Below are 14,508 nucleotides of genomic sequence, written 5' to 3' on the forward strand. Positions count from 1 at the left end.
ATAAAAATCATGCGTTTGCCAGTTTGTAGTCTTTTGAGATTGAGGTGACCCTTTGCTAATCTTGAACCTAAACATTGATTAAATCAGTCTGGAAGGTTCATCACGATCCTCCATGTTCTCTAGGTTTGTTTCGGGATAATTTTAAGCTACCAGATGGCTGTGGCCTTCCATGTCTCCTAGAATCTAATAGGTACTTAATTAATGAGTATCATCTTGATGATCATGGGGTTAATGAGAATATAGAAAACTCAGCATGCCAAAAGGGGAGTCCAAGGTTAATGCATGGTATATCTGATCTTAAATATCTTAAAGCAGTTGCTATAACCTGTGGTGATATCGTATAGAGTCCTAGAACTAATGGCAAAAAAAACCTGACTAGTTCCTTCATCTTCAGAAAGAATGGTTAGACATGTTATTATGCTTCCTGAAAATACATGAAATCATGATGACACATGCATATGTATCAACTAGATATTTGTCCATTCTCACAGATGAGAACCAGAGGCAAAATGTACTATCACATGACTATAAAACTAAACCTGAGTTCTGGAGATTATTTTTTAATATGCATTTTAGACTTACCGAGATAACAAAGAAAAATGTTCCTCTGTGTGCCTTGGTTTTCTAACTTCTAAGGTAGAATAGGCCTAACTTTTTTTTTTATTTTTCAGGAGCAAATTAACTTCATAAGCATGAAAAGGGAAGTTCCCTTTTTTTGCTTCTTTTTTACTTTGGTATCTTTATTCTCTTTATTTTAATCTGGCATAAATCTGAATTCCTCCCATATCCCCTAAATAGAACAATGAAATTATCACCACCCCCTCATTGCCTCTCCACATATACCTGGGAAGGAAAGAAAAGTCACATTTGAACCAGGTGTTTAAGGGCCAGTGGTGGGGAGAGAGATGCTAGAGTAGCTACAGATGGATTGAAACTGTGAATGGGCAATAGGACTGCTCAACCCTGGTGGTTTCAGTGTCTGAATGAGCTCTAGACACTGAAAACCAGGGGTGGACATCTTCAATTTTATCCCCCAATCCAACTCAAAGCAGGAAAGAGCATTTACCAGATTATACCGAAAGGATTTTAGGATCTTCGTTTATACAAATCATGCGTGTTTATACCATCAGTTTTATTTATTTATTTTTTTAAATTTTTTTTTAACGTTTATTTGTTTTTGAGACAGAGAGAGACAGAGCATGAACAGGGGAGGAGCAGAGAGAGAGGGAGACACAGAATCTGAAACAGGCTCCAGGCTCTGAGCTGTCAGCACAGAGCCCGACGCGGGGCTCGAACTCATGGACCGCGAGATCATGACCTGAGCCGAAGTCGTCCGCTTAACGGACTGAGCCACCCAGGCGCCCCCATATACCATCAGTTTTAAACACAGCAGAGAGCTAAGAGTTTGCTGCAAAGTTTACAAATGATTATAAAGAAATCTAGTATATAAATATACACTATATAAATCTAGTACATAAATATAAATATACTATGTATATTAAATGTTTATTTTGAGAGAGAGGAAAAAGTGTGAGTGGGGGAGGGTCAGAGAGAGAGGGAGAGAGAATCCCAAGGAGGCTCCACTTTGTCAGTGTACAGCCTGACATGAGGCTCCATCTCAGGAACCCTGAGATCATGACCTGAGCTGAAATCAAGAGTTTGATGCTCAACTGACGGAGACACCCAAGCACCCCTAGTATGTATGTATATATATATATATATATATATATATATATATATATATATATATATATATAATATTTTAATATTTCAACCCCATACATTTTCAAGGGGGTGGTGCAAACCTCCTTCCTCTCCCTATTGGTCTCTTCTTTCCCACTATCTTGTTTTTCAGATTTCTCCCTGCCCCATTTACTGCATATACCTGGAGTTTGATTTGGGCTGTTACCAATGAAGTTGGTTTCCAGGTTTTATAAATGCCCCTCACTCATTTTCTCCTGGTATCTTTACAACCATTTTAACAGTCTTGTTGGTGGGTAAGTAATGATGAAAGGTAGCAGGCAAGTGACCTCTTATATATTTCTGGAGAAGTAATTAGTGAGTTGGACCCCCAGAGACACGGGTGATATATTACAGCTTGTAGGTGGTTTGGCATTGCACGCATTACTCCGCCCACACAAGTCTCATCAACTTATGTATCTTAAAGCAGAGGTAAGACAACAGCAGCAGATGGGAGAGAATGAGTTTATAAACAGTATGTGTGTGCTTTCTGGGTTGACACGGAGAATCTATAGACATTCATTACATACTTAATGTCACAGTGACAACTGATGGTGGAAGTAGATAGATTTCAGTAAACCCTTTAATGTATATTTCAACAAACACTGATAAGGAACTCTGAGCTTGGATTTCACAATAAGAAAAAATAAATAATGCAAACTAGGCATACTCAGTCTTCACCTTCCCCTAAGGGTGGCCAGACTTGATATTATCTCCAGAGACATTTACTGTGGCATAAGTGTGACCAGAAAACTGAACTGCAGAGCAGTGTATTACTTAGAATAGTAAAGGTAGCAGTGCTTATTTCCATGCAAATGCTCCATTTCCTGTTGACAATGTCAAGCTAAATATTTAATTGATCTCATTAAACATGTTCAGGTATTTTTACATCACAGGTTGTGAATTTAAAATGAGACCATATTGATTAAGATAAGGCACCGGAATAAAAATTCTTCTAACCCTGTCACTAGCTCTCATAAATATCTTGGGTGAAACCACTTAGCATTTCTATATCTACAGTTCTCAGGCCAATTTCCAAATTGTTAATCAGGAATGATGGACAGCATGTTTGGCCTGGATAGGGAACAGATACTGAGCTCCAAATGTATTTCTTAATCCTATAATGGGAATGAATGGAATGCTAATTCAATCCCCCACACCATCTTCCTATCCACGTTCTGGTTTCTGAAGAGTAAATGCTAATACCTAACTTGCATTCCACCACTACTCATTCAAAGCCTGACTCACATCACTAATTGATCATAGCACTCTTGGCTCTTTGACTCAGATGTTGTGTCAGAATTCTTGGCAACATAGATCTCTAAGAAGCCACTCTTAATAGTTCAGAACTGGCTCCTGAGATGAAATCTATTTCATCATTGCCATTTCAATTCTAAATTGCCATACTGGCTTCTTAGCTCCTTACAGACTGACCTTAAATCTCCACAATTTATAAGAAAAGCTCATATGGACCTTCCCTGACTTCTGGATAATAGGAAACAGATTCTTGTCTTGGTTTTGTTTTGTTTTGTTTTTGTTTGTTTGTTTGTTTGTTTCTCCTTTCTAGTAGAGGACAGAGTCTCGGCTATCTATTTGTGCTTTGAGTCCCAACCTATTTCTCAGTCCAATTTTTAGTACCAAAAATAAAATAGAACAACGGAGAAAAGCTACTATTAAAGGCCAAAACATACTCCTGTCTTACCCTTTGTTTTCCCTGATAACTATAGTTACAACCGCCTATAGATCTCACTTCAGCAGAGGATATCTATTGTCTACCATATGCTTCAGTTCTCCAATGTTCTGCTCTCATTTTTTCTTCTCTGACTAACAAAAGTCAAGCAAACAAAAATCACCCATGTTTTGTGGGGCTGGGAAGAAGGGGCTGGGAATGAATGAACGAAGAGTAGTGATGACCTCAGCTTAGTTAATATTCATCCACCCATTAACTTATTTGGTAACTATTGAGCACCTGTGATATGCCGGTAATGGTGAGCCTGACAAGAATGCAGCAGTGAGCCAAAAAGGCTTAAAAAGCTTAGGGTCTAAAATTGAAGGTGGGGGGGATTGATCAAATAACACACAAGCATGTAAGTATAAACCGTGATAAGGCTACGAAAGAAAAGTAGAGGGACTTGGAAAAAGAGCAGTGAACAGATCTAGTCTGGCAGGTCAGAAGAGGCTTTTCTGGGGAATGTAAGGTTGAAGCAAAAACTCTGAAGACTGAATAGGATTTATCAGGTGGAGGGTAGATGTGGGGGAAGTAAGAAGAGCCTTGCAGGCAGAGGGAATAGGTGTGCTGAGTCCTGGAGGCAAGAAGGTGTATGGTGCCATTGACAACTTGATTGTAAATAGAAGGCAGAGTGAGGTAGGATGCTAGTAAGAGGCAGAAGATGTTGCTGGGGAGATAAGCCCGGTCTAGATAGACAATGTAGGTATTTGTGGATCATGTCAGTGGGTGCAGCTTAAGTGTCTTAAACAAAGATATCACATAGTGGAGTTTTGTTGTTGTTAGTTGTTTGTTTGAGATCACTACAATTTTAGGGAAGAAAGTGAAAAAGGACAAGAGTGAATATAAATAGCCCAGTTAAGAGCCTATTGCATTTTTCTAGGTGAGACGTTATGATAGCTTGGACAAAGGTAAAGGCGATGGAGCTGAAGAGAAGTAGACAGATTCAAGAGATATTTAGAGGGAAAACTCAATGGGTTATAAGATACTGGAGGTGGAGGGCCTACCTGGAAAAGTAGGGGTTAATGATGGTTGTAAAATATTACTTTGCACCTTTGGATTGAATATCTTCCTATTCCCTAAAATAGGATGCACTGGGGAAAGACCAGGTTTTGAGGATTGAGGGCATGGCTTTTTTTGTAATTGGTGTGCCAGTGAGTTTTCCAGATAGAGTTGGCAAACAGACAAATGGATGTACTAATCTGGATCACTGTGGAGTGAAACGTAAATAGGAGAGTCATTGACATATATCCCTTCATTTTCTGATTACTTCCAGAAAGATTCATGCAACTCAATTAAGACTTCTTCCTGTCTAGCTGACCGTACATAGGTTGAGTTTCCCTATTACAGACAGCTTTCCTATGTTGTAAAGATGAGTTGGCTTCTAAATGATCAGACAGACTGAGAGATGGTAGGAGTGTGGGGAGATTTGCTGACATGTGTTGAGCAAATACTATGTGCCAAGTACTAGACTAGCTACTTTATTGACATTGTCTCATTTAATCAGTCTCACACCTGGGGAATACACACCCATTACAAAGATGAGAAAACTTGGGCCCAGAGAAATTGAAGAACTTAAATTCTTTCAGCAATTAAAGTGTAATTCTGAAGACCCTTGCTCTTTCCACTGTGACGTTTGGTCACAGGCTTCAAAACTGTAAGTAATTATATGACAGTGTATCAGATATCCAAATGCAGCGTATCAGATATTATCTTTTTTCTTCCACTTAGAATATAACCTAATGTTGAATCAGACTTTAAATAAATTTGCTACCAGATACAACTTATAAGAATGTCAATATAAAAGTAGCTATTCACCAAAATTTTATTGAATACTAACTATATGCAAAGGAACTGTATTACTAGTGCATTGGGACTACAAATATAAACAATTGAGGCTCCATACTCTCATTTTACTCCTCATTTAGTAGGAATGACAAAGCAATATGATAGTGATATTTATCAATAGCTAGCTAAGTGCCAAGGATTTTTGTGCTAATTGTTTTACATGGTTTTTCTCAATTCATCCTTATTATGTAATTATGAGATAGGTAGGCATTATGTTCTCTGTGTTACAGATAAGGAAAATGAAGTTCAGGGTTACACAATCAGTACATTGTCAACTTAAGTTTTGGATTCAGTTCTGTTGGGTACCATATCCCAAATGTGTGATGAGATTATTTTCTCACTCTCTCACTCTGTTTCTCCGTCTCTGTCGTTTATTTTATTTTTTAAAAATTTTTAATGTTTTATTTATTTTTGAGAGAGAGAAAGAGACAGAGTATTAGCAGGGGCAGGGCAGAGAGAGAGGAAGACATAGAATCCGAAGCAGGCTCCAGGCTCTGAGCTGTCAGCACAGAGCCTGATGCTGGGCTTGAACTCGTGAACCGTGAGATCATGACCTGAGCCATAGTCGGATGCTTAACCAACTGAGCCACCCAGGCATCCCGTCTCTCTTCTTTAGATTAATAGTTGAAGACCACATCATGGGCTCTCCTAGTTACCTATACCATGGTAAGAAAAAAAAATGAAGTAGTCATGCTAATGTTACTTTCTGGAAAGAGAGAAGATACTGAGTTCTATTTTTTAAATGTTTTAAAGCTTACTCTTATTGGGGAAGATAAGTGTATGTATTTACTAAATGTACTAATAAAATCTTATACATTTTTTTCCATGAGACTGAGAACTGAAAACCATTGTAATAAAATGCTGCATTTTATTTTATTTTAAAGTTTATTTATGCATTTTGAGAGAGAGAGAGAGAGCAAGCATGTGCATGCCTGAGAAGGAGAGGGGCAGAGAGAGAGAGAATTCCAAGCAGGTTCCCCACCATCAGTGCAGAATTGGATGCAGAACTCAAACCCATGATATCATGACCTGAGCTGAAAATAAGAGTAGGATGCTTAACTGACTGAGCCACCCAGGTATCCCAGAAAATGCATTATTTTAGATATCTTTATTAGTTCAGAATCTAAGGAGGTTTCATATATTGCCTTCCTTATGAGGACCACAATTTATTTTATAGGTTTTGTGCCACCTCTTATTTTATTTCAGGTTTACAGATTTTAGAATTTTTCCATATTTATTTCCCCCTGAAACTAGATATTGTCAAAGCACACATCAAATTTTGAAATTATTTTCCTTCTACTTATTGGGGGCACTTTTGAACCAAAGATATTCCAATTTAAATAGCTTATATTCTGAAGTTTGGCTGTTGCTTTGTTTGGACTGTCAGTGGGAAAGAAGAAAAAACTCTCTTTTTATTAGGTTGATCACTTGGCTACAGTGATTCCTATTTCTGAAACACAAAGGAAAATGTGTAAAAGAGGCCAAAGTTCTTATAATGGTTTACAGATATGGCTTTTTATATTTAAAACATTCAACATTAATGCTTCATGAAATCAGATGTTTATACTATTTAATCATAGTCTGAAGTTAAGGGGAGCTTCTAGTTGCCCTTAACTGGCTTTCGAGCCAAAGCAACATATATTTGAAAGTAAAACCTTTAATAAGCAGAGCTTTCTGCTACTTTCTAATATTCTGAATCCTATGCATAAACATATGCCACATTATTCAAAACAATTTCATGTTATGTAAAGAACCATTGTGCAGCTGTACGTTGTACATTTGTGCATTGGTACCCCACTAGGCACTGGACCCTATGCTTAGGCAATGTCTGTGCATAGAGGGTGTCGTACAATCTCTGTTCCAGAAGCTCACAATCTATTGAGGGAGGGAGGCAGAAAAAACAAGTACTCTGATACTAAAAGTTAACTAATCAAACAGCATGACTTAGTTGTGTACAATATATAGAAAGCAGACAGCTTAAGAGTAAAGGGAGGGAGAATAGAAGAGGGGACCAGGAAAGAAGAAGGAAGGGAGATAAGGAGGATGGAGAAGGGGAAAGGGAAGAAGGAAGGAAATAAGGAAGATAAAAGGGAAAGAGCAAAATCTACTGAAGCACAAAGTATTACTACCACCCTTCCCTCCAAATAAGCATGCATTATGCTCATTCATGATCATGTATGCTTGTGCACCTATGTGTGTGTATCTTTGGGGCACATTCACAGAAGTTAAATTAATAGGTTTTAATATACAGGCATGCTTAGTTTAACTACCACCAGGTCATTTGCCAAAATGACCGCATCCGTGTTCAACCCAATAGCAGCAAACACAGCAGCAAAAAAGTTCACATTTCCCCATTCTGATCAGCACTTGCTATTTTTATTGTTATTTGAATTTTATTTCCCTTATTTCTTATGCAGTTGAGTAGTTTTCCAAATACCAATTAACCCTTTTTATTTTCCTATTGTCTCTTCTCAAGATCTCTCCGTTAAATTTTCTGTTCCATATATGAATTCTTTGTCAGTTATGTACTTTACAATATTCTTCATCTGGTGGGTCCCGCATCTTTTTAAAACTAGGTCTGTGGTAGAATTTACTTTATAACTTTGATTGTATGTATTTATTCCCCAAATTTGCTTATTTTTATAGTTTCCTTTTCCTTGATCTTTACAATCACATCCTGTATTTCTCTGTCTGTATTTTACAATTCCAATATCTGATGTCCTTGTGGAATCTAAATCTGTTGCTGTTTTATATTCAAGGTAGTTTATTGCCTTGTGTTCTTGGTAGTCTTTGGTGCTGAGTTCATTGTGACTCCTTAATCTATAGGAATCCTGTAGCTCAAGGAGACCCTTTGTTCCAGAGAAGATTTTCATCTGTTTTTTTTTTTTCCATGATGATTATGCAATTACCACAAAATGCAAAAATGTCAGAGTATACGTGTTTCTTCATTCACATTTTGGGCATTTTCACAAAAGCGGAATTTATTCTAATCATTTTAAGTGAAAATAAAATCCCCAGGGGCAGTTCAAACATTTCTGGGAAATATTTAAAAGAGTATTGAGGGGTGCCTGGGTGGCTCAGTCAATTAAACCTCTGATTCTTGACTTCTGCTCAGGTCATGATCTCATGGTTCATGGGTTCGAGCCCCATGTTGGGCTCTGTGGTGACAGCAGGGACCCTGCTTGGGATTCTCTCTCCCTCTCTCTCTGCCCCTGCCCTGCTCACACACACAGTCTGTCTCTCTCAAAATAAAAATAAAAAATAATAATAATAAATAAATAAATAAATAAATAAATAAATAAAGGTACTGAGAGTTACCTGAAAGACATGAATATAGAACATCAATTAAAGTATGCTATATTCTAAGTGTGTTAGTGTCTTTTAAGAATTGGTGTTTGTGGAGACCAGGCAGTATTGTGGGAAAAATGTTGCCTATTGAAATAATGTGTTTGACCTTTGGGGTAATGTTTTCTGAATTCTGTGCTGTTCTTAATGCTAATTTGATGATATTTTCTATCATCTTCTATATATATTTTTAATAAATGAGATTGATGCAACAGAAAGATATTAAATTCCTACATTTATTTAAATGTAGAAGCTGCCACTCGCTATCTAGATCTAGTTGACGAATGCAGGTGGCTACACTAAACAACAGATTTTCAGTGTAGACAAAATAGCCTTATAGTGGAATAAGATGTCATCTAGGACTCTCATAGCTAGAGAGAAGTCAATGCCTGACTTTCTTTATAACTTCAAAAACTGGCTGACTATTGTTACGGGCTAACGCAGCTGATGACTTTAAGTTGGAGTTGCGTTGGGGTGCCTGGGTGGCTTAGTTGGTTGAGTGTCAAACTTTGGCTTAGTCATGATCTCAAAGTTTGTGAGTCCAACCCCCACATCGGGCTCATTGCTGTCAGCGTGGAGCCTGCTTCTGATCCTCTCTCTCTCTTCCCTTCACCTGCTTGCACTCTCTCAAAAATAAAAAATATTAAAAAAAATTAAGTTGGAGTCACTTCTGATTGGCCATTCTGAAAATTATGTTAAATCTACCCTGTGCTCTAGAAATGGAACAACAACGTCTCACTGACAGCATGTTTGTTTACAACATGTTTACTGAATATTCTAAGCCTATTGTTGAGACCTACTGCTCAAAAAAAAAATTTCTTTCAAAATATTACTGCTCATTGACAATGCAACTGGGCATTCAACAGCTCTGATGGATATGGACAAAGATATTAATGCTGTTTTCGTGCCTACTGTCATAATGTACTTTCTGCCACCAAGGAGTAATTTTGACTTTTAAGTCTTATTATTTAAGAGATACATTTCATAAGGTTATAGCTGCCATAGACAGTGATGCCTTTGATGGATCTGGGTAAAGTAAATTGAAAACTTTCTGGAAAAGATTCACCATTCTCAATGCCATTAAGAGCATTTGTGATTCATGGGAAGAAGTCAAAATGTCAACATTAACAGGATTTTGGAAGAAGCTGGATGACTGTGAGAGTTCAAGACTTCAGAAGAGGCAGTAACTGCAGATGTTGTGGAAAGAGCAAGAGAACTAGAATTAGAAGTGGAGCCTGAACATGTGACTGGATGGCTGCAATCTCATGATCAAACTTTCATGGATGAGGAGTCGCTTCTTACAGATGAGCAAAGAAAGTGGTTTCTTGAGATGGAATTGACTCTTTGTATAGGTGCTGTGACAATTGCTGAAATGGCAACAAAGGATTTATAGTATTACATAAATTTCATTGATAGAGCAGTGGCAGGCTTTGAGAGGATTGACTCTAATTGTGAGAGAAGTTCTATGGGTAAAATGCTATCAAACAGCATCACATGCTACAGAGAAATTTTTTTTGTGAAAGGAGGAGTCAATTGAGGCAGCAAACATCATTGTTGTCTTATTTTAAAAAGTTGCCACAGCCATCCCAACCTTTGGCAACCACTGCCCTGGTCAGCCAACAGCCATCAACATCAAAGGCAAGACCCTCCACCAGTAAAAAATTACCACATGCTGAAAGCTCAGGTGATTGGTTAGCGTGTTTTGGCTTAAACCATTTTTTAGTTAAGGTACATACATTGTTTCTTTAGGTGTAATGCTACTATACACTTAATAGACTATAGTATAAACCTAATTTTTATATGAAGTGGGAAGCCAGCCAATTCATTTGACTAGCTTTATTGCCATGTTTGCTTTATTACAATGATTTGGAATAAACCTGCAATATCTCCTAGGTATGCCTGTATTTGTTTAAGTGCTCAAATACTGTCCAAATTGGGCGATTTGAGTCAATGTTAATATCTGCTTGAAACGTAAAAGAATTTACTTGCTGAATTGACCCTCTGAAAATATAAAATTGAGGCTAGATGACAGCAGAAAACTTCAAATCAGTCTGAGTTTGGGTCTAAGTGCACTCTCCCAGCCACTGACCTTGGCATCACCTTGTTGAGCAGCTAACACTCGTATGTTTTGGGATTTTGCACTAATGACTGACTTTTGCTTGATGATAGGGAAGACCTGCTATTAGAAGTTTCTACTTCTCTGTGTAGAACTTTGGAATATCTGGGAAGCTCTATAGCTATCTGGACACACCGTTTGCTACTTCTAGCTTTAGGGACATGTCTCTCTAATCTTCTATATCCTTTATTCAAAGAGACACTCTGCATCCTCTGTGCAGGGTGACATCTTTGTCTGTCAGTCACATCTTTGTCTTATCGTTGCACATACTACATTGGGTCCCCAAATGGATTACATATTAAAAGATCAAGTTCAGAGGCCCAGTTTTAAGGTCAGAGGTGAAAATTAGCATCATGGAACTGTACTTTGCATGTTACAATTAGATACTAAGTTCACTGAGCTAAAATTGTGCAAAAATTGAACTAAGCAAATAAAGATAAAGTCACTTAAAAATTGATCTTTCTTAGTGCAAAGGTCATCTGGTCATGTATGGTAATTAACTGTATTGTGTGAAGTAATATAAATCTTTAGAAGTTGATAAGAAGAGTGCTAATTATTATGAAAATGAAAGACATGATTCTGGACATGTAATGTTGAAGAAGGTAAAGATGAAAATGGCCCACTAGAAAGGAATACCATAAAAGTAATTGACAAAGTCAAAGAACATCAGAGGAACAACATTTTATGAATATGAATGCTAATCCACTTAAAAACATTTTGTATACCTGAGACCTAAGAAAGAGGCAAAGACATACAATGAAAAAACAAAAAAACAAACAAACAAAAAAAAAGCAACAACCAAAAAAACCCAGCTATTGAGGAAGGGGATAAGGTTTTTTTAGCTGAGAGCAAAATGAATTATTTGCTTGAGTATTCCCCAAAGAAGAGGAAGGTAGTATTCTAGAAACTGCAATGCATTCTCCTTTGGGGGAAGCAAGATGTTAAAAGGCTTCGCCATCACACTAGAGCAGATAATTAGGCAATTACAACTATTAAATTTGACAGAGCATTAGTTTAAATGCATTACTCACTAGAATTCTGAAGGAAGTAACAAATAGTATAATTTTTAGTGAATACTTTTGATAACTCATTGAGGACAACATCTTACCAGAGGATTGAAGGGTGCTAATATATTCTTGAATTTGAAAAATGCACGCATGTGCACACACACACACACATACACACACGATCCCAGGGGGAAAAAAAACTCCCTAGGAAAGCCTAAATCTTCTGAAGTCTTTTCCTCTTTTATATGCAATTATTGCAGTGTGCTTATAGATATTAACCCACCAATCATCAAAAGACCTTTCAGAAGTAGGCAGCAAATATCATTTCAGAATCTCCTACCTTGATTTATAGGTATTAAAATAGAAACAAAAAGAAGTCACCTTGAAAACTACTGGAAAAACCCAGTCTAGGATTTAAGTAACTGACAATTACCAAACATTTGGTAATGCATAATTTAGTGATACCAGAGTCAACTTAGAACACTGTTCTTATCACCTTGCTATAAAATCTTTAAAAGGATTACTCCTGCATTTTTAAAAAGCATGAAATATTGCTACACTGAATAATAATTTAATGTAATAATCACATACTGCTTATCACTTACGTTCCAAATTCCACGTTTTACAGGTATCACAAGATCCTGCTGGTATTCATATGAATTATTGCTGCTTAGAATAAAACAACGAACTTTTAAAACAATAGTGCTGCCCATTACATCAGAGGTCCCACTTTATGGGGTGCCTGGGTAGCTCAGTGGGTTAAGCAACTGACTCTTGGTTTTGACTCAGGGTGTGATCTCAGGGTTCCTGAGTTCGAGCCTTACGTCAGGCTCAATGCTAACAGTGCAGAGCCTGCTTGGGATTCTCTATCTCTTCCTCTCTCTCTGCCCTTCCCACACATGTACCCTCTCTCTCTCTCAAAATAAATAAAGTAAAAAACTTAAAAAAAAAAAAAAAAGAAGGTCCACCTTTGTTTCTAAAGATTAGCAGTTACTTAGTGGCATCTTTGGCATACCTGTTTTCATCCACCACTCTCACCACATGGTTATGGAGATGGATAGCCTAGGTCAGTGACAGATAAATGATGGTCACAGTGGATCTTTGCATTAGGGTTAGACCCTTTAGGGATCTTTGCTCTTTCTGACACTGCTCCTGCTCATATTCAGTAGGGCGCGCTCTTAGGCTAGATTGAGGATTCAAGGGGCTAGGGTCTTGGCTTCCTCACCTTTGTGTTCCCTTAGCATATCAACACACTTAACTCTGGTTAATTCATTGCTGTTTGAAGAAATGGATGAATACAGGATCCTTCCAATAAGCTTTTTCTGACATTCTGCATGGATGAGTTTTGGAATTCTTTTTACATAATTCGATATTGGCTTCTATTGCAGTATTTACAATCTTGCTTTGCAATTTCTAGTTAGAAGTCCGCTGTTTCCACAGTCTGGTAACTGCTAGTTCTGGCCTAGCCACATGCTGTGCTAATGATTATATATTCAGTGCCAATCACATAGCAGATGCTCAGTAAATGTTTGCTGAATGAATAAATGCATGTGTTCCCCCCCCACCTCCATCTGCAAATATATACCTCTCAATAAACAGTAACAATAATACACATGTCCATACATTCAAAACATTTTAATATAATTTAAGATATGGCTGCATCTCAGAGATGTTTGTGATTTTATTTTAATTCTACTTCTCAAATCTGCTACCATATTTTTTCTGTGAGTGGCCCTGTGATTTTTGATTTGAGCATGAGGTTCATATCCTCTGAATTCATCAAGAATTCAGAATGAATTAGTAGAAAGACAGTGTGGATTCGAATTTAGGAGACCAATACTCTTGTTTTGGGTTTACTTTGAAGAAATAAATTAACATCTCTGAGCTGAACACCATCATCTCTAAAGTGGTAAGATTAAACTGGGTGATATCTAAACCTTACTAACACTAAATATCAATTATTCTAGAACAAATAAATTGAATAAACATTTATTGATTGCTGTGTAATAGAGGGGTACTGAGAGAGAGAGAACGTTCAGAGAGACAGTCCTTGTTGGGATTTATGTATTCTTTAGGGCAATACTGTCTAATGGAACTTTCTATGATGGTGGGATTGCTCTATAACCTGCACTGTCCAGCATAACAGACAATAAGCACATGTGACTGTGGAGCACTTGAAAGGTGATTCGTGCAATTGCAGAATTTAATTTTATTTAATTTTAATCAACTTAAATTTACTTTTTATTATTTATTTTTTTAAATATGAAATTTATTGTCAAACTGGTTTCCATACAACACCCAGTGCTCATCCCAACAGGTGCCCTCCTCAACCCTCAGTTTATTCTCAGTTTTTAAGAGTCTCTTATGTTTTGGCTCCCTCCCTCTCTAACCTCTTTTTTTTTTTTTTTCCTTCCCCTCCTTCAGGGTCTTCTGTTAACTTTCTCAGGATCCACATAAGAGTGAAAACATGGTATCTGTCTTTCTCTGTATGACTTATTTCACTTAGCATCACACTCTCCAGTTCCATCCACGTAGCTACAAAAGGCCATATTTCATTCTTTCTCATTGCCACATAGTATTCCATTGTGTACATAAACCACAATTTCTTTATCTATTCATCAGTTGATGACCATTTAGGCTCTTTCCAGAATTTGGCTATTGTTGAAGGTGCTGCTATAAACACTGGGGTACAAGTGCCCCTATGCATCAGTACTCCTGTATCCTTG

The 14,508-nt window shown here is 37.3% G+C and overlaps 2 long non-coding RNA genes across 3 annotated transcripts in view; one reads left to right on the top strand and one right to left on the bottom strand.

Annotated features, from left to right (window-relative positions):
• Positions 1-14,508, top strand: part of LOC122227942 — a 113,213-nt gene that overhangs the window by 37,700 nt on the left and 61,005 nt on the right. The window lies entirely within an intron of this gene.
• Positions 9,950-14,508, bottom strand: part of LOC122227943 — a 58,215-nt gene continuing 53,656 nt past the window's right edge. Inside the window, exon 4 of the long non-coding RNA XR_006206287.1 lies at positions 9,950-10,026. This is a non-coding gene — a long non-coding RNA (uncharacterized LOC122227943). The remainder of the gene's footprint in view (positions 10,027-14,508) is intronic.

This window comes from Panthera leo, chromosome C1 (assembly GCF_018350215.1).
Source record: "Panthera leo isolate Ple1 chromosome C1, P.leo_Ple1_pat1.1, whole genome shotgun sequence".
Taxonomy (NCBI): Eukaryota; Metazoa; Chordata; class Mammalia; order Carnivora; family Felidae; genus Panthera; species Panthera leo.